The sequence below is a fragment of the Arachis ipaensis genome, chromosome B1 (genome assembly GCF_059453495.1).
Source record: "Arachis ipaensis isolate K30076 ecotype BB chromosome B1, ASM5945349v1, whole genome shotgun sequence".
Lineage (NCBI taxonomy): Eukaryota > Viridiplantae > Streptophyta > Magnoliopsida > Fabales > Fabaceae > Arachis > Arachis ipaensis.
In genome coordinates, this window is record NC_142436.1 from 104,507,846 (window position 1) to 104,518,823 (window position 10,978).

Genomic DNA, 10,978 nt, shown 5'->3' on the forward strand with positions numbered 1-10,978 from the left:
GAGAGGATTATAGTCACATATCCATCCAAACCCAATTTGGTCCAGCATGAGAAAGCAATTCTAGCATGATCTCTTCATTCCTCTTTCAAGGTTCAGAAGAGATCCAAGTATGAATAGCTTCTTTTCCAAGATAACTACCCAATTGGATGAAGATCGAAAGCTTTCAAGTAAAATCAAGAGAAAAGATAGAAGAAGAATAATGAAAACTAATATTGATCCATCAAATTACAACAGAGCTCCCTAACCCAATGAAAGGGGTTTAGTTATTCAAAGCTCTGGAAAATGAAAACAAAGATGGAGAATACATGATGAAACTCGAAGTACAGAGAAAGTAAATACAGAGAGTAATTCTATGCCCAGAGGCTCCCTATAATTTCCAACTCCCTTTTTAATTCAAAGTTACTCCTATATATACTACTCTTCTGTTCTTCTAGTTGGCTCTTCAAGTCTTGGGTATGGGCCTTTGGATCTTGAGTTTGAAGTAGTTCTCTTCTTCATTGGGCTTGGCTTTACTTGCAGAGAGAAAGTTTGAAGTGGGCAGAGACTTTAGCTCAAGACGTTAGTGGTGTTAACGTTTAGTGAAAATATGGGTTCGAGAACGTTAGTGACGATCACTTTTTCACTAACGTTTCTTACCAAAGTAAGAGCCACGTTAACTTCAACGTTAGTAGCACAAACGTTGCCACTAACGTTGCCTCTATGCCCTTCGCACACGTTACTGGGACTTACCATTCCCAGTAACGTTGAGAAGTCTCCCCCTCACTACGTTAGAGTCCACATTAACTTAGTTAACGTGGCTCTTTTAACGTAGGCTTGACAACCTTCGAGAACGTTAGTGACACTTACCATTGTCACTAACGTTCCAATGTGCCCTTATTTCTCACGTTAGAGTCCACGTTAACTAGGTTAACGTGGCTTCTAACGTGGCCATGCTAGCCATCTCCAACGTTAGTGACAAAGTTGAGTGTCACTAACGTTGGATCATCATTCCCTTATCCACGTTAGCTTCCACATTAACTAGGTTAACATGGGAGTGAACGTGGCTCATAGTGGCTTATGTGGGCTAATTCCAACGTTAGTGACAATGTTGGGTGTCACTAACATTGGCGATCACCTCCCTTCTTCACGTTAACTTCCACGTTAACTAAGTTAACGTGGGAGTTAACGTGGCTTATTGGGGCTTGTGTGGGTTCCTTCCAACATTAGTGACAATGTTTGGTGTCACTAACGTTGTCGACCACTTTGTCTCCTCACGTTAGCTTCCACGTTAACTAGGTTAACGTGGAAGTTAAAGTGGCTTATTTTGACTTGGCCAACATTAGTGACAAAGTTGAATGTCACTAACTTTGGCTTCCCCTTTTCTTCTTAACGTTAGAGGCCACGTTAGCTAAGTTAACGTGGCAACTAACGTGGCTACTTATGAGCTTGGTCCAACGTTAGTGATAATGTTAAGTGTCACTAACGTTGGCTCCATTTCCTTTCTTCCACGTTAGAGTTCACGTTAACTTAGTTAACGTGGGCAATGATGGCTTCGAGAGCGTTATTGGTAATTACTTTTCTCATTAACTTTGTAAGTTACTCCCATTCCACATTAGTGTTAACATTAGTGTAACTAACGTAGCCACTAATGTGGTTCTTCTTTGCTTCCTTTGTCCTGAAATCAAGCAATAAAGTGCATCAAAGTTCTAGTCCAAGTCATAGGAAATGCAACATCCAATTTGTCCTTAAATTCATGCAAAATCCTCATGAAATCATGTAAAGTGCACAATGTATGCTTGAATCAAGATGTAAGTGAATATCTACCCAAAACTATCTTATTTCCTAAGGAAATACATGAAACTACCCTAAAAACAGTAAAGAAAAGGTCAGTAGAACTGGCCAAAATACCCTGGCATCACAACATCAAACTTAAAGCTTGCTTGTCCCTAAGTAAGTACTGGAACAAGAGAATGATGAATGGAATGCCAAGAGAAATGAGTCATTCTTGTGGAAGTCATGTCCCTGGTTTTATGGTGGTTTCATGCATAGCAACTTAGGTTCATTTCTGGCTTTCAGACCTTTATCATGTCGTAGAATACTCACTGTGATTGCATCCCATGAGACTTTTATTCATTGATCCTTTTGTTGTTATTTCAGGGCTTATTTTTGTTCTTAAGTTAAGTGCTCTGTAAGGGGGAACTCTTTAAAATAAACTTTCAGCCAACACTCCCGAACCAGTTGGTTGAAGGTGCTAGGTGTTGAAGCACCCCTAAGGACTTACTTGCTCAAGTCTCTCCCCCAATACATACACACCACAGGCACATAGTTTATTTATTTTCTTTTCTTGAGACTTTGGTGTCCAGCACCTCTTTGGGTTACTAAATGCTCTGTAGTGAGGGTTACTCTTGATAGTGGACTTTCAGCTGATAATCCCGAGTTAGTTAACCTAAGTTACCAAGTGATAAGGCACCCCTAAGAGCTTATTCATCCAAGTAGATCCCTCACACAGGAGCACCACAGACACATGCCTCAAGATTAAAACCATTGGTGCCTAGCCTTATTGCATGTTCTTTTTCTTTTATTCCTCAACTTTGATTGTTCTTTCCCTTTTTCTTATTAGGATCTTCTTATTTAGCTAGTCTCATGGGGTGTGTCTCAAGTATAGTATTCATGACAGATAGTTGTCCTCCCACCTTGTGGTTGAACCAACTTAGCTAACTTATGACTATACCATAAACTCATGAACTTATTCCATAGTATGAACTCCTCTCTGGTCTTTAAAAACACTAATTCTCTTTTCATTTGATTCAAAGGGACAAACATACAAGTAAGCAAAGTACGGATGCAGTGACATAAAGACTAGCAAACATAGACCTCTTCAACACAAAAACTTAAAAGACAGAATTTAAAAAGGTTTAAACTAACATGGAAGCAAGTTCTATTTCATACAAGATCTTCCTTATTTAAAGCATAGAGAAAGATGGACCAAACAAGGAACTCCACCACCTTTTACTCTTGTGGATGCCCATGCTTTCCTCCTTGTTTGTCTTCTTTGTGTCCTCTTGCATTCCCTCGCATCCGTGCCAATCTTGCTTGCTTCCAATCCTCAAGTGCCTTCCTCACTGATTCATGACTCTCTTCCACCCTTTGTCTTTCTTCTCGTGCTAATTCATCCCTCATTTCTTCATACCTTGTGATTCCTGGATGCAATATAGGCAGCTGTCCTACCAAGTAACCGAGCCTGGCTTGAGTATTTATATGATGCCCAGTCTCGCTCAGGTAAACTCCTTCTACGAATGCCCTTTGCTCGTCCAATAGTTCTGCCTGTGCTATTTGTCTTCGATGCATCTCATGTATATGTGCACCTTGATGTGCTTGGATGTTGATTAGCCTCTGGATGGATTCTTGTTGCTCATTTTGCCTTTGTTCCATCCTGTGGAATGTTTCACTCCATTGTTGTCCTTGACTCAGTTGCTGATCCATCATTTGCTTTTGCGACTCCCCTTGTTGAGTCATCCATCTTGAGAGTGACTCCTCTTGCTGCCCCATCATCTGTAGTTGAAGTTCTCTCTGTGCTCCTTGGCTTTCCAAATATTGTCGAGATAGCCCATCAATGGCCTCCTGCAATTGGTGCATATCCAAGGTGGATGGTGCTTGCCCTTCTACGATTTGTCCTTCTATTATTTGAGGGGCTGGCCTCTTCCTTTGCTTTCGTTGAGGCAGGGGGGATGCGGTAGCATGCATTCATTGAACGGTTATTGGAATGCCCTCTTTTATCCACATGAGGTCCTCATCTTCAAACACCACCCCAGCTTTCTTGCACAGTCGGTAGATAGTGCTGGGGTTACCTAATGTTCCCCTTGAGTCGCTTTTCTCTGCCATTTTTCTAATGCCTTCTGCTATGAGTTCATGAACTTTGATCTCTCCTCCTTTGAGTATACAGTGCACCAGTATGGCTCTCTTGAGATTCACCTCCGAATTGTTTGCTGCTGGGAGGATGGACCTCCTTACAATTTCGAACCACCCTTTTGCTTCCGGGTTGAGATCTGCTCTCTTGATAAATCTTGGTCTCCTATCTGCATATCTTTCCCAGTCAGCTCCTGGTATACAAATGTCTTGCACAATCTGGTCATGATTAGGGTTGTTGTCCATTCTTGAATGATAACTCTCTTCTTCAAACGGTATGGACCGCAGCTTTAATGCCCTCATGACACTCATGGGACCAAAATCCACAACCTTTCCTCTCACAAAGCTTGTATATGACTCATCTACCTTATCATATCGGACCGCATTTGCATAAAACTCTCTTATAAGATTTGCATTCACCTTAATAACCGGATCAGTGAGGAGCTCCCATCTTCTCTTTTCTACCTTCTGTGTGATTTTGGGACACTCAGTTTTCCTAACTTGAAATCCCAGCTCATATATGATCTCCTTATCCACCATCCACCCGTATTGCAATGCATGGTGCAAGCTTCTAAATCTCTTTTCATCATACGGATGTTTCTCCATAGGTTCCTTTCCCTTCCTTCTTTTGGAGCTCGAAGATGCCATGAGTGAGGGTTAATGTGTGAAGTTGGCAAGGGTGTGGAGACTTTTGGTTGTTTAGGGTTGAGTGCAATGAAGGGAGTGAAAGGGAATCCGAAATGGAGAGGTGTGAAGAGTGGGGTACGGAACAAGGATCACTTATATAGAGAGGTTGTGAGTGAATGGAGGGTGTGGATTGATGGAGTGGTTGTTTAATGGACGGTTGGGGTTGTGCATGGAGAAAGGACAAGGATCATCACTTTATAATGGAGATTGCTCGGTCTTCAAGGGTCCCATTCTTTTCAATGTTGCATGGCAACATTTTCCAATGCCTTCCCTTTTTAGAACAAGTGTGTAGTTTCTCCTCATGAAGTGGCCGAACTTTTCTCATTTAATTGTCCAATCAATCCCCTTCAATGCTCCTTTCCTTTTCCTAAAAAAGAAGAAAAGTAAGAATTAATATCATAAAAAATCAATTTAAATTTTACGGCTAGAATAATAAAGAGAAGAAAAGATTTTGTTTATTCATGAACTACAACTAACTAACTAACCGTGTATCCTTATATGCACCTTGGTGGCACCATGGGGTGACACCAAACTTAGTTTGTAGCACTGTGATGAAAAGTTCTGTTCAAAGCTCCAAGACTAGTATGCTCGCAGTTGCATTCATGCTTTCTTGGCATGCTTTGAACACCAAACTTGTTCTTCACTATATACTGCATATTAAGGATTTCATCAAGTTTTTGTCAAGTTTGGGTTGGAATTCATGAATATTGACTTATTCACTAGTAAAAGCTCATAAAACATGGGTTGCCTCCCATGAAGCGCTTCTTTAGCGTCACTAGCTTGACGTTTCTCCTTCATCAGGGAGGTTGATAATGCTTCAAGTCCTCCCCTCTTGCCTTGGACTTATATCCATTGGTTGTATCAATGATCTCTACATGTTCCAAGGAGAGAACTCTGTTGATAGTGAAGACCTTAGGTGACTGAGATGGTACAGTTGGGAGATTAGGGGGGATATCTGGGAAGTATGCTGAGATCACTTTATCCCCTGGAGAGAAGCCTTCTGTATGGATCTTCTTGTTCATCCACCCCTTAGTACCTTCTTCCTTGTCCCTTTTGATGTTGCCTTGCTCTTGGTGACTTCTTCTTCTAAGGGAATTTTGTTGTTGTCTTCACATGTCTCTGGTAGTTTAGGTTCCTCCAGCTTTTCCTTGAGTTGTGACAACTGCTTATTTCCTTGTTCATCAACCAAGGATGGGCTAGTTGTGCTTCAATGCTTGCTTCCTCTGTCAGCATCTCATTATGATCTTTGCTTGGTTCTTTGTTTTCTTGGTCTGCTTCTTGTGAGAGTTTGAAGACATTAAAGCTGAGTCGTTCATCATGGATCCTCAATATTAGCTCCCCTCGCTCCACATCTATGAGTGCTCTGGCTGTAGCTAGGAATGGTCTTCCCAGTATGATTGGGTGAGTGTGACTCTCTTCTATGTCCAAGATGACAAAGTCTGTGGGAAGAAAGTATTTCCCAACCTTTAACAACACATTTTCCACCACCCCTATTGCTTGTTTTTGAGTTTTGTCAGCCAGCCTGATGACTACATCTGTGGGCAATATCTCATTGATCTGCAGCTTCTTCACCAGGGATAAGGGCATTAAGTTGATGCTTGCTCCCAAATCGCAGAGTGCTCTATCAAACATTGTTTCCCCTATGGTACATGGGACATGAAAACTCCTTGGATCTTTTCTTTTCGTAGGCAACTGTGGTTGAATGAGGGCACTGCACTCCTTGTTCGTCACTATAGTTTGGCCTCCCTTGAGTGAGCTTTTCCTGGGAAGCAGCTCCTTCATATACTTGATGTATGCGGGCATTTGTTGAATATTCTTGATGAATGGTATGTTGACATGCAGAGATGCAAAAAAATCTAGAAACCTTGAGTATATTCTCTTCTCCACAGTACCGTTGAGCAGTTGGGGAAAAAGGTGCATAGAGTCTCAGCAACTCCTGTTGTGAGATTTCTGGTTCTTGATGATCTTTTTCCTTCTTCTCTACTGAGGTATCTTCAGGTTGTTCTGACAGCTTGCTTGGCTTGTCCTCAGTCTCCTTATCACTTATAGTGACCATCTTACAATCTTCCCATCTTACTTTCTTTGTTTCACCTCTCGGATTCTTCTCTGTGTCACTTGGGAATCCATCTGTGGGTTTGGGGATTTGCTCAGAGAGATACCCCACTTGAGATTCCAACCTCTTGATTGTGTCTCCCTAGTTCTTGAAACTAGCTCGCACTTCCTCCTTGAACACCTTGTTGTCTTGAATCTCCTTGCCTATGCCTTCAAGTAGATTCTCAATTCTTGAGAGTCTGTCATCAAATGATCGTAGATCGTGATTAGAGGTGGAAGGATGAGGTAAGTTATTTTGGTTTTGATGTGAATGTGGAGAGGTGTTGTTATGGGAGTGTTGATGTGGCCTAGATGTGAAATGTTGGTGAGCTGTATTGTTGGGATTTGGGCCTCTTTGATCAAGGCTTTGGTCTTGTTGATTTCCCCACCCAAAGTTTGGGTGATTCCTCCATCCAGGGTTGTAGGTCTTGGAGTATGGATCATGGTTTTGCCTAGGTGAATTCCCAATGTAGTTGGCTTGCTCCTGACTACCCTCTGCTTCTTCATTCACTCCTTCTGGGGTTGTTGATGAAATGGCGATTGCTGCTACTTGGTTCCTCTCCATCTTCTTGGTGAGGTCAGCCAGCTGCTGGGTAATGAGCTTGTTTTGGGCCAGCAGAGCATCTACATTGTTTAGCTCTATTACTCCTCTTGTGTTCCCTCTTTCGGAAGCATAAAAGTAGTCATTCTCTACTACAGTTTCAATGACATCTATGGCCTCCTCAATGGTCTTCTTCTTGTTCAAAGATCCTCTGGATGAATGGTCTACGACCTTCTTTGACTCATAAGAGAGCCCTTCGTAGAAAATGTGCAGCTGCACCCATTCATTGAACATATCTGGTGGGCACCTCCTTGTTAGGTCTTTAAACCTCTCCCATGCTTCATACAGAGTCTCACCATCTTGTTGCCTGAAAGTTTGGACCTCAGCTCTCAGCCTATTGATTCGTTGAGGGGGGTAGAATCTTGCTAAGAATTTGTTCACCACATCTTCCCAAGTTGTCAAGCTCTCCTTTGGGAAAGACTCCAGCCACTTGGCTGCCTTATCCTTGAGTGAGAATGGAAATAAGAGCAGTCTATAGGCGTCAGGATGAACACCATTAGACTTCACTGTGTCACATATTCTCAAGAAGGTGGTTAGATGTTGATTGGGGTCTTCTTGGACACTCCCTCCGAACAAACAGTTGTTCTGCACAAGGGCGATGAGCTGTGGTTTTAGTTCAAAATTGTTGGCGTGGATGGTGGGCTTTTGAATGCTACTTCCACAGTTTCTTGGGTTTGGATTGATGTAAGAGCCTAAGACTCTTCTATCCTCCCCAGCATGATTTGCTCGACCTCTTCCGCCATGGTTGTGAGTCTCTTCTTCATGATGGTTTTCCATGTTTTCTTCCATGTTTGGTTCAAAGTATTCCTCCTCTTCCTCAGCACCAACTACACGTTTTTCTCTTGCCTCCCTCCTTAGTCTAAGGAAGGTTCTCTCAGGTTCAGAATCAAAGGAAGTTGAAGCCCCGCTTCTTCTCCCTGTCATACAACCAACAAGTACAAGCAAAGAGAATAGGTGCAGAAAGTATATCTGTCAGAATTACTGTTAGTGTGAGTGATGCAATATATCAAACAGTTAGTGGGTTAGTGAAATGAATGGTAAATAACAAAGAAAAAGTAGGGGGAAGGGAAGAAATTAACTAAAACACAAAGTAAATGACTCAAACAGAAAATTAAATCAAACAAAAATAAAATGCTCAATCTAGTTATCCTCCAATTTAATCATTGTTGATGCACAATCAATCCCCGGCAACGGCGCCATAAACTTGATGCACGGAAAACTTGTCTCATAACAAATTTCCTTCGGCAAGTGTACTGAATTTGTCGTCAAGTAAAAACTCACAATAGAGTGAGGTCGAATCCCACAGGGATTGATTGATCAAGCAACTTTAATTAGAGGAATGTTCTAGTTGAGCGAATCCAGAATTTGAGTTGAGAATTGTAGAAAATAAAATGGCGGGAAGGTAAATGACAGAAAAAGTAAATTGCTAGAATTAAAGAACTGAAAATAAATGACTGAAAGTAAATTGCTGAATTGTAAATGGGAATGGGGTATTGCTCATAAATGTAAATGGCAGAAATTAAAGAGAATGGGTAAGATCAGAAATGGGGAGTTCATTGGGCTCAGGAGATGTTGCATTCTCCGGATCAATTTCATTTTCATCTCTTCCTCAATCAATGCACTCATTGATCTCCTTGGCAATCTTAAGTGATCGAATCACAATTTCTTGTAATTCAATCTCTTAAATCTTGATCAATAGCCAATTCCTTGGTCAATTGCTCATGAGAAGAGATGAAGTATGGTCACTGATTATACCATATGCATTTCCTAAATTAAGTGTTGAGAGGATTATAGTCACATATCCATCCAAACCCAATTTGGTCCAGCATGAGAAAGTAATTCTAGCATGATCTCTTCATTCCTCTTTCAAGGTTCAGAAGAGATCCAAGTATGAATAGCTTCTTTTCCAAGATAACTACCCAATTGGATGAAGATCGAAAGCTTTCAAGTAAAATCAAGAGAAAAGATAGAAGAAGAATAATGAAAACTAGTATTGATCCATCAAATTACAACAGAGCTCCCTAACCCAATGAAAGGGGTTTAGTTGTTCATAGCTCTGGAAAATGAAAACAAAGATGGAGAATACATGATGAAACTCGAAGTGCAGAGAAAGTAAATACAGAGAGTAATTCTATGCCCAGAGGCTCCCTATAATTTCCAACTCCCTTTTTAATTCAAAGTTACTCCTATATATACTACTCTTCTGTTCTTCTAGTTGGCTCTTCAAGTCTTGGGTATGGGCCTTTGGATCTTGAGTTTGAAGCAGTTCTCTTCTTCATTGGGCTTGGCTTTACTTGCAGAGAGAAAGTTTGAAGTGGGCAGAGACTTTAGCTCAGGACGTTAGTGGTGTTAACGTTTAGTGAAAATATGGGTTCGAGAACGTTAGTGACGATCACTTTTTCACTAACGTTTCTTACCAAAGTAAGAGCCACGTTAACTTCAACGTTAGTGGCACAAACGTTGCCACTAACGTTGCCTCTATGCCCTTCGCACACGTTACTGGTACTTACCATTCCCAGTAACGTTGAGAAGTCTCCCCCTTCCCTACGTTAGAGTCCACGTTAACTTAGTTAACGTGGCTCTTTTAACGTAGGCTTGCCAACCTTCGAGAACGTTAGTGACACTTACCATTGTCACTAACGTTCCAATGTGCCCCTATTTCTCACGTTAGAGTCCAGGTTAACTAGGTTAACGTGGCTTCTAACGTGGCCATGCTAGCCATCTCCAACGTTAGTGACAAAGTTGAGTGTCACTAACGTTGGCTCATCATTCCCTTATCCACGTTAGCTTCCACGTTAACTAGGTTAACGTGGGAGTGAACGTGGCTTATAGTGGCTTATGTGGGCTAATTCTAACGTTAGTGACAATGTTGGGTGTCACTAACGTTGGCGATCACCTCCCTTCTTCATGTTAACTTCCACGTTAACTAAGTTAACATGGGAGTTAACGTGGCTTATTGGGGCTTGTGTGGGTTCCTTCCAACGTTAGTGACAATATTTGGTGTCACTAACGTTGTCGACCACTTTGTCTCCTCACGTTAGCTTCCACGTTAACTAGGTTAACGTGGAAGTTAACGTGGCTTATTGTGACTTGGCCAACGTTAGTGACAAAGTTGAATGTCACTAACGTTGGCTTCCCCTTTTCTTCTTAACGTTAGAGGCCACGTTAACTAAGTTAACATGGCAACTAACGTGGCCACTTATGAGCTTGGTCCAACGTTAGTGATAATGTTAAGTGTCACTAACGTTGGCTCCATTAGTTTTTAGTTTTTAGTCTATTTTCATTAGTTTTTAGTCCATTTTCATTAGTCTATGTTCTAGTTAGTTTTTAGTCTATTTTCATTAGTTTTTAGGAAAAATTTATATTTCTGGACTTTACTATGAGTTGTGTGTTTTTCTGTAATTTCAGGTATTTTTCTGGCTGAAATTGAAGGAGCTGAGCAAAAATCTGATTTAGGCTGAAAAAGGACTGCTGATGCTGTTGGATTCTGACCTCCCTGCACCCACAAAGTGGGTTTTATGGAGCTACAGAACTCGAAATGGCATTCTTCCAATTGCGTTGGAAAGTAGACATCCAGGGCTTTCCAGAAATATATAATAGTCCATAATTTGCCCAAGGATAGATGACATAAACTGGCGTTCAACGCCAGTTCTCTGCCCAATTCTGGCATCTAGCGCCAGAAAAGGATCAAAAGCTGGAGTTGAACGCCCAAAC

The 10,978-nt window shown here is 41.4% G+C and overlaps 1 non-coding gene across 1 annotated transcript; it reads left to right on the top strand.

The window, feature by feature from the left end:
* Positions 1-7,493: 7,493 nt before the first annotated feature.
* Positions 7,494-7,600, top strand: LOC148577747 (small nucleolar RNA R71). Its single transcript, XR_015903386.1, has one exon. It is a non-coding gene; the product is annotated as a small nucleolar RNA R71 (small nucleolar RNA).
* Positions 7,601-10,978: the final 3,378 nt, after the last annotated feature.